Source organism: Lontra canadensis, unplaced genomic scaffold (assembly GCF_010015895.1).
Source record: "Lontra canadensis isolate GAN:19392208 unplaced genomic scaffold, GSC_riverotter_1.0 scaffold53, whole genome shotgun sequence".
NCBI classification, from domain to species: Eukaryota; Metazoa; Chordata; class Mammalia; order Carnivora; family Mustelidae; genus Lontra; species Lontra canadensis.
In genome coordinates this window covers 3,670,489-3,678,086 of record NW_022631047.1, presented here as the reverse complement: position 1 = coordinate 3,678,086, position 7,598 = coordinate 3,670,489, and the positions used below count along the sequence as shown (strand labels likewise).

Here is a 7,598-nt window from a genome sequence, read left to right as displayed (position 1 = left end):
CTTGTGATTTAATACCATAATGCTTCCTATGATCGATAATGGTATTTAGATGTAGTATTCTTTAATGCATTTGTTCGATTATCATGCTCCAGAATTGGTAAAAATTATAAGCAAGAAACACTTTCTTTGAAAAGAAACAAAGGGGCACCTGGGTGGCTCAGTGGGTTAAAGCCTCTGCCTTTGGCTCAGGTCATGATCTCAGGGCCCTGGAATCGAGCCCCGCATCGGGCTCTCTACTCAGTGGGGATCCTGCTTCCCTCTCTCTCTCTCTCTGCCTGCCTATCTGCCTACTTGTGATCTCTCTCTGTAAAAAAAAAAAAAAGAAAGAAAAGAAACAAAGATTTTTTAAAAATCCAAAACCATGTAGATCACAGAAATACTAGGCAAAGAATAAAAAAATTTAATAAGAAGCTAGTTTTAAATTTATGTTGGATGCTAAATTTGTAAAGAATTTTTTTTTTTTTAGATTTTATTTAGTTATTTGTTAGAGAGAGAGAGAGAGCGCACAAACAGGAGGAGCAGCAGGCAGAGCAGGCAGAGGGAGAAGCATGTTCCCTGGTGAGCAAGGAGTATGATGCAGGACTCAATCCCAGGACCCTGGGTTCATGACCTGGGCCAAAAGCAGCTACTTAAACAACTGACCCAGCCAGCCATTCCTGTAAAGACTTTTATCCATTACTCTTCATTTCAAGGTCAGAGCTTATTAGTATCACAGTTTTACAGACGAAAAAAACAGAGATTCAGAGAGGTTAAGTGAGCTATGTGGGGTCTATTAGGAAGTCATTATTGGCAGGGAATGGATTAGAGCCTGGAACCCTTCTCTTTTTCAGGCTAGCAAGTGGCACTTACTCTGTGGGCTTATTTCCTGAGCAATAGAATACACGTGGCAAGCATCTATGGATATTTATAATGTGTAAGAACTATTTAGAAAGCAGTTCTCTCACTTGATCAAGTGTCCAACTCTTGGTTTCAGCTCAGGTTGTGATCTCAGGGTCATGGAATCCAGCCCCACCTTGGACTCCATGCTCACTGCAAAGTCTGCTCAAGATTCTCTCTCCCTCTCTCTCTGCCCCTTTCCTTTCCCAGCTTGTGCACTCTCTCTCTCATAAACAAACAAACAAACAAATAAATAAATCTTAAAAAAAAAAAAGGAAAGCAGTTATCTCAATGCAACTAGTTCTTCAAAAAGAAGGATAAAAGAATGATTTTCTAGATAGGTATAATGGAAGTTGTCATAAACTTTGATCAGAAAATTTATTAATTTTAATTATTAATTAAATATTAATTACTGTCCTTGGACAAAACAACTCCTGTATGACTCAGTTTCTTCGCTTCCAAATTTGGAAGTAACAGAAACTACTTTCCAGGATTGTGGGAAAACAAAAGAAATAATTCCTTGAAAGGTTAACAAATAACTCTTTGAGTGTCTATTATGTGGTAAGCAGTCCAAATACTAAGATATAGACACCTAGTCTCCATTCAGGAATGTGGCACTACTGAAAAGTTTAAGGTTGTTATTTTTATATTTGAGCAACCACATGTCCTAGCCAAATATGGAAATGGAACAGTTTAAATTGTCTCATCTCAGGCATATTTCCTTAGTAGATCAATCTTTAGTTCTGAACTAGGGGTTAAGACAAATGTAGAGTACAAAGCAGCTGTGAAGGTAATTCAAAGTTTGTTCAGTTCTTAATTTCCCAAGAAAGGAGACATGTACGTAACACTGAGCAAGCAGTTCCAGAGAGAATATTCCAGGAAAACCCATGTAGCTCGGTATAAGCTCTATAAGTAACAAATCAAACTAGACACCCATTACCGAAGTCACTGTGAATTAATGTGCAAAATCATTATCCTAATAATAAACACTGATAAAATATACAACCTAAACTCATTCTTTTTAAAGAAAAAAAAAACCCATAGGAACAAAAGTGTACTAGAGTTTGCCCTCAAAATTCCTCTTTTACAAGTTATTTTTCTCAAAAAAATTTTTTAAAAAGATTTTATTTATTTATTTGAGAGAGGAGAGAATGAGAGTGAGAGCATGAGGATGAACGGGGCAGGGGCAGTGGAGTGGGAGAAGCAGACCTGCTGAGCAGTTTTTTTAAGAGCCATTTCTAGCATTTGGCTTTTTTTTTTTTTAATTTATTTTCAGTGTAACAGTATCATTGTTTTTGCACCACACCCAGTGCTGCATGCAATCCGTGCCCTCTCCAATACCTACCACCTGGTTCCCCCAACCTCCCACCCCCCGCCCCTTCAAACCCCTCAGATTGTTTTTCAGAGTCCATAGTCCCTCATGGTTTACCAGCATTTGGCTATTTATTATAGGGAGTCCAGCAGATATTGATAATACCCAATTCTCTATCAATTACCTATTAGGTAGTGCAGGGTAGTGATCTGGAACCCAAATTCTGGAGCCAGACTGCCCCAGTCAAAATCTTGGCTCTTATTAGATGTACAAAATGTATAATCCGGGTAAATTACTTAACTAACTGGTGCCTCAGTGTCTCGTTTTCAGCCAGGAGCTAATTATAGTTCTTATCTTTTAGCTTTTTTGTGAGGAAAGGATGAATATAAATATGAATAAAGCACTTAGAATATTGCTGGCCACATTTGTAATTACTCAATAAGCTTTAATGACTATTGCTGAATTGGTGTGAACTAATTCAGTGAATTGGTACTGAACTATTAGACAATAAACATATCTTACCTTAAAACAATACAATTGATTACTTGGTGTTAAAAAAAAATAACTTTGAGAATATTTCATTCCTTATTTTTCCACAAGGATTTACCCCTCATTTCTAATTCAGGAGAGATTTTCTTCAGGGCAATTTGTTTCCTGTAAGTACTTTTATTTTTACCCCTGCAGGGTAAGGATAGTTATTCATCTCAAATGGTGAAACAAATGAAAACAATGCTGTCTGAAATTAGTTTGGTTAATTTGTTTTTCTCTTTCCAAATCTTCTCTCTCAGCTCTACCTGAAAATACTTGGTTTTATTCTTCTGACAAGCTGATCCCCTCCTAAGCTGTGTTTCTTTACAGCTTGATTGCAGTGTGTCAAAACTGCTGGGCTCTAATCATGAACCTCTTTTCAAAGATTCAGTTGCTTCCCAGTAGCTGAATACTTATATCCATCCACCGGCTGTTACTGTCAGTATCCTGCGGCCTCCTCATGTGAGGAGTTCCCAAGTTCTTTTTATTTCAGCAACTTAATGAGCACTTTGAGTTGTGAATACCATTTTCTCTGTGAGCCCAGGGCCATAAATCCCTTCAAGTCTCTCCGCTCCACCCATACTATGAGTGGGGGGAAGCTGAGTCTCTTCCCACCCCACCATTCTTGCTCTTGGCAGATCAACAAAATTCTCTCAGCTCCTGTGAACTCTAGCCATTACCAGTCCTACAATCTCAACAACTCTCTCTGCTTCCTGTTCAGAACCAAATGTAACTTTTCTAGACACAATTTGTGACAGCAGATCTATCATACAGCAAGATGATCAAATCGGGGAAACCCTTCCAAGAGTGTCTAGTAGAAAAATATGCTGTGCACAAATAAACGGTTTACCTGCAAACTTGTATCCTTGAGCTCTCCTGTCACTTCCTTTTGAGAGTATCTGGGGGTTTTCCCTAAGACAAAAGAGGATATTAAATCATATTTCTATCCTATAATTTGCAAATTATAGGTATTTTTTGGTATTGTTAGGTATGTACTACTCAGTAATTATAGTTTTCCTTCCCCTTTCTACCTCCTGTGCTATATATATTTCCACTTTTCAAACATACATACACTTTTTCCCAAAGTGGCCCCACAATACAGAATATTCCTTAATTTGCTGCTTTCTAAACCTAATATGTAGTGTTGCATCTATCCCATAAGTACCAGCAATGCACATGGGATTTGTAATCGCACTATCTAAGTATGCATACATATCATTTCCTCCATTCAGCCCTGTATTAAATCAGGCAAATTCATCTTTTTAACCCTTGCCCATCTGTAAAATGGGGATAGTGTCTACCTCATTGGGTTATTTTGAGGATATGATATGATACAGTAAGCCCTTATCACATCGCCTAGCTATTGGAAAGCAATCTGTATTAAAGCTATAAATATAATTATTAGTTACATCATTATTATTTAACAAATTTGTTTCATTTTTTAAAATGGCCAAAAATGCTATTTCATTTTATGAATTAATGAATCTCAGAGTGTCCAAATAATTTTCTATTAATGACTCTTCAGATGGTTTCTAATTTTTTAATATTAGAAACTGTGATGATGGACAGTCTCACATGGTCATCTCTGCACATGTATGGCTATGTTTCTGTTGGCAATTTTCTTCCCAAATTCTCAGTAACCCTGGAGAGTGTGCGTAGCGATTAAGAATTTTTTTTTTTCCCTTTCACTAAAATGTTCCTCTTGCACATCTTTCGGCTGACCTGGGCAGGAGGAATAAAACTGCAACTTCACCCAACTATTGAACATTGCCTCCAGTCCTGCCCCAACAAGAAGCCTGGCCAGAGAACCCAGACAGCCATGAAGCCCTTCCCCAGCCCTGCTCATGCAGAGAGCCAAGCAAGCCAGCTCTCCGGCCCAACTGTTGAGCCTGAAGACAGTCTGAAGAAAGACCCTGGGCAGCCTCTAAGTCTGACCAGTGGAACTGCCCACCATAGAGCCCAGCCTACAACCTTGCCAGTGGTGGAGCCCAGCCAGTGACACCACCCAAAGGTGGACCATACCCTGCAGTCCCACCTAACCAGGGAGCTTAGAAGGCAACCCCAAAGGACCACAGAACAGTCTTCAACCACACTCAGCTGGGGGCCTAGCCCAAACAGAGAATCCAGCCAGCAGCCTAGTTTGACAGCAGAGATAGCCAATGGGCTAACCTGATGATAAAGCCCAGTCTGAAGCTCCATTCAACTTTAGGGCACAGCCTCGGACCTCATCTAATGGCAAAGCCCTGTCTATGAGTCTGCCTACACAGGGAGTCACAGTGGCCCTGCCTGAATATGGAGTCAGCCAGTGGCACCAACAGGGTCACGGAGCACAGCCTGACCAGAAGTGATGGCAGAGCCAGCCAGTGGCCCCACCTGATGGTGAAGGATAGCCAGCAGTCCCGCCTGATAGGTAGCCCTACCTGAATGTGTAGCATAGCCAGCAGGCCCACCCAACCACAAAGCCCAGTTAGCAACAGCCCCATTCCCACCTCAGAGTACTGACAATGGCCTCACCCAACTAAAGTCTCTGATAGCAAGCCCAGCCTTCCCATGGAGACTACCAGCTGATCCAACTAGTACATCAAGCTGACCTGACTATCTCTCCCTACCAAAGTGAACCTATAAAATCTGGAAGAAAAGACCACTTATTCAAATGTGTAGATACCAACACGAAGATATAAGGATCACAAATAGCTAAGCATAACAGCACCCAAGGGGACTAATGAAGCTCTAATAATTGACCCTAAAGAAATGGTGATATGAATTCTCTGAGAAAGAATTCAGAATAAGCTTCTTAAAGAAGTTCAACAGACATAAGAGCACCCTAACAACTAAACAAAATTAGGAAAACAATGCATAGGCAAAATGAGGAGAACAACAAAGAAAGAAATGCCACACACACAAAAAAGCCCAGAAACTAAAGAGCTGAAGAATACAGTGACTGAAATTTAAAATTCAGTGGAAAACTTCAACAGCAGATTTGACAAAGCAGAGAAAAGAAACAACATTCAGGTATACGAATTAATACTGTTAAAATGTCCATATTACCCAAAGGCATCTACAGATTCAGTGCAATCCTTACCAAAAATCCAGTGGTATTTTTTACAGACACAGAAAACAAAACCCTATAATTCATGTAGAACTACAGAAGACCCCCAAATAGCCAAAGGAATCTTGAGAAAGAAGAACAAAACTGGATATACAGTTGATCCTTAAACAACACAGGTTTGAACTGCACAGGTCCATTCACATATAGATTTTTTACAGCACAGTACTGTAAATTTATTTTCTCTTCCTTATGATTTTTTTTTAATTTTAAATTTTTCTTTATTTCAGAACTGCCTTTATGTACAGACATCATAAAAAAATGCACATATAATGGAGATCTTCCAAGAACAGGAGCTGAAATTAAAAGTTAAAAGCATTTAGGAGAACTGAAATTGTCCCAGAGAAGTTCTGAGGATCATGCTTCTTTAAATGTCCTTGATAACCTCTTCAAGTTCTTCCTTTGTGAACCTGTGGAAATTCTGGCCGGGCTGCACCGTGGCCAGCTCTATATTAGTTGCATTCAGCTCCTCCTCCATTACTTGTTTGAGGATGATGAGTGAAGACTTGATGGCTTCTTTCAGTGTCATAGACTTGTGGTAAACTTCTTGCAAGGAGCTCTGGGCACCCTCTGAAGCAGAGCCAATTGCTCGAGCATCACACTGTACAAAGGTCCCAGATGGGTCCATGTGAAACAGCTGGGGTCCTTTCTCATCAACTCCTCCAAATAACAGTGCTACTCCAAAGGGACGAGACATGGCACCTGGATCTGCATCTTCTTCTCCAAACTGAAGAGCTAGATTAGACACAGCCTGAGTCACACTCTCCATAGTCATTGTCTCATTGTAGGTGAACCAATGGTTCTGTGTCTCCACTCTGGCTTTATCAATTAAAGTCTTAGCATCAGCAATTAGCCCACTCATGGCACAACCTATGTGAGCATCGATCTCTACAATTTTCTCAATGCTGCTTGGCTCCATGAGTGGGGAGGTAATTCTCTTCTCCACAGCTAGGCACACACCCTCTGATGTCTGGATCCCAATGGCTGTAGAACCAAGCTTGATAGCTTCAATGGCATATTCCACTTGAGTAATCTTCCTTCAGGAGAAAAAGTATTCACTCCCCTGTCATACTCAGACCGGGTGAGGAACATGGCCAGGGCTGGAGAGGGCAGCAGCGGCTACGCGGGGTTTTCGAGGGCCAACACGAGTGCACCAACACCCAACTCGTTCCTTATGATTTTTTAATAATATTTTATTTTCTCTAGCTTACTTTATATAAGAATATATAATATGTATATAATACATATAATATATAAAGTATGTGTTAATCAGTTGTTTATGTTTTTGGTAAGGCTTCCAGTCAACAGTAGGCTATTAAGTTTTGTAGGAGTCAAAGTTATACATGGATTTTTGACTGCATGGGGAGTCAATGCTCCTAACCTCCACATTGTTCAAGGGTCAACTGTGTATGTCTCAGCTGTACAGAAAAAGGGTAATGTTAACCTAATCTTCCCACTTGAGGCATCAAAATAATAATTTTTAAAAAGTATCAGATAGTACAAAAGAAAACAAAAAATGAGAAAAAATAATGTCAAATCATTAAAAATAGTTTATGTTAATATTTTTTATATATTTCTGTACTTTTTTTCCCTTTTGCTATTACAAAAGAACTTAGAATCTGGCACAGAATTAATGGTCAATAAATATTACATGTATTGTTTATAGCTGTGGGTGTCTGAGTTCTGAGTACCATAATGAATGAGTCTATCTAAATCAGGGCTCTAGGGCACATAGGTGTCTCAGTGCTTAAGCCTCTGCCTTCGGTTCAGGTCATG

General features: G+C 39.6%; 1 pseudogene; it reads right to left on the bottom strand.

The window, feature by feature from the left end:
• Window positions 1-6,027: 6,027 nt before the first annotated feature.
• On the bottom strand, window positions 6,028-6,914 carry LOC116877607 (annotated as a pseudogene).
• Between the last annotated feature and the right edge of the window lie 684 nt (window positions 6,915-7,598).